At 42.1% G+C, this 2,023-nt stretch overlaps 1 pseudogene; it reads left to right on the top strand.

Annotated features, from left to right (window-relative positions):
* The first annotated feature begins 208 nt into the window (after window positions 1–208).
* Window positions 209–1,398, top strand: LOC100914197 (annotated as a pseudogene).
* The last annotated feature ends 625 nt before the right edge of the window (window positions 1,399–2,023 follow it).

Genomic DNA, 2,023 nt, shown 5'->3' with positions numbered 1-2,023 from the left:
ACAAGTTAACATTTCTGAGAAATATTTCATTAAATTGGATCTGATGTTTCCTTTTCTTACATTTTCTCCTGCAGGAACATTAAAGATAAATGAAGGAAAAGGACTTCCATTCAGTCCACTAGATCTAGTTCCAAAGATTACTGGATTCAGGGATTCTGTCTCCTACTCATCTGAACACACCTCTCCCAAGAGTCCTGAAACATCAAGGATGTTAGGGTGGAATGAGACCCACAATATCTCCTACACTGACTTCTTCTTGATAGGCTTCCCAGGGCTACAGGATGCCCGATCCTTTCTGATCCTTCCATTCTCCTGCATATACCTGGTGATACTCACAGCAATGCCCTAGTTATCTACACTGTGGTAACCCAGAGAAGTCTGCACCAGCCCATGTATGCCCTCATTGCAATGCTCCTGACAGTCAATATTTGTTCTGCTACTGCTGTTGTACCTGCCATGCTCTTTAACTTTACTACTCACTACTACCATATTTCTCTTTCCTGCTGCCTTATCCAGATGTTCTCTATTTATTTCTTCATCATCTTTGACTGTGGCATTCTCCTGGTCATGGCACTAGACCGCTACATTGCCATCTGCTATCCACTGCGTTATCCAGAAATTGTGACATGGCAGATGTTAGCAGGGTTGGTGGGCTTAGTGACAGCATGGAGCATAGGCACTGTAACCCCAGTAGTTGTACTGGCTTCAAGAGTACACTTCTGCCGCTCTAACATCATCTATCACTTTACCTGTGAGCACATGGCTCTGACGAAGCTGTCCTATGGGGACATTTCACTCAACAAGACAGTGGGGCTCACTATCCACATCTGTACTCGGGTCCAAGATATGTTACTCTTGGGTATCTCCTACACACGCATCATCCACGCTGCCTTCCAGATCTCTTCTGGTGGAGCCTGCTCCAAAGCCCTGAACACTTGTGGCTCCCACCTACTGGTCATCTTCATTATCTGTACCTCTACACTTTCCTCTTCCATTGTCTATCGTGTAGCTCGCACTGCCTCGCAGGATGTACACAACCTGCTCAGTGCTCTTTACTTGCTGCTCCCCTGCCTTATTAACCCTGTTATCTATGGAGCCAGAACCAAGGAGATCCGACAACACCTAGTCAAGATATTCCAGAGAGCAGAAACTTAGGACCCTTCTGAAAAAATTCCATCCTTACCCCTACAAAGAGAGCTTCTTTCATAAAACCTGAGGCATTAGGGGAGGAACATTGTTGAATATTTAGAAATATAGGGACCCAATAATCACTCACATTTTATTTTCTTGTATTACCTCCTCCCATTTTTATATTTGCACTCTTAGATAGCAGTATAAGTATTAAAACCTCTCATTACTACTCCATCACTAACTTCAACCATCTCATTAGCTTCTACAGTCCCACCTGATGAATAGTCAAATTATTGAAGACTGTTCTATTCAGTTCAATTCAATATTTGTTAAGTAACTTTTACAGGAAGCATCATATGCTTGGTCCTAAGAATGAAAGATATAATTCCTTCCCTCAAGGAACTTATTCTCTAACGAGGGAGACACCAAGGAACAACAAATGCTGACACAGACAGTCCGGGATCCTGAACCCAAGAGCCTTGTGAATGGCAAGGCTTTCAGCCCAGAATTTGCAACCATTTTACTTGGCAGCAACCCATGTAAAGATGCAGCCTGGCAACTCCTCCTGCAAGTGCTGATTTCAGTAGCTCCTTGAGCTACTACAGACTTAGAAAAGAATGCTCTTGTCACCCAAATCCTTGGTATTATCAAATGGTTCAATATCAACAACTTATAGGATTTCATCAATGAAAATGTTATTTAAAATAGGCATTATTATCTGCTATGCTGGTGTACTCTAAGCATTATGGGGCTTTTCCATATAACTTGCAAAATAAATTTTGTATATATGTGGTGGCATTTCCCACATTAGAAAGTGAGCTCTTTGAGAGCAGGGATTGTCTTGCTTTTCTGTTTGTATCTCTAGCATTTAGGAGAGTGTTTTGCAAATAAT

Source organism: Sarcophilus harrisii, chromosome 3 (assembly GCF_902635505.1).
Source record: "Sarcophilus harrisii chromosome 3, mSarHar1.11, whole genome shotgun sequence".
NCBI classification, from domain to species: Eukaryota; Metazoa; Chordata; class Mammalia; order Dasyuromorphia; family Dasyuridae; genus Sarcophilus; species Sarcophilus harrisii.
This window is presented reverse-complemented; position numbering and strand designations above follow the sequence as displayed.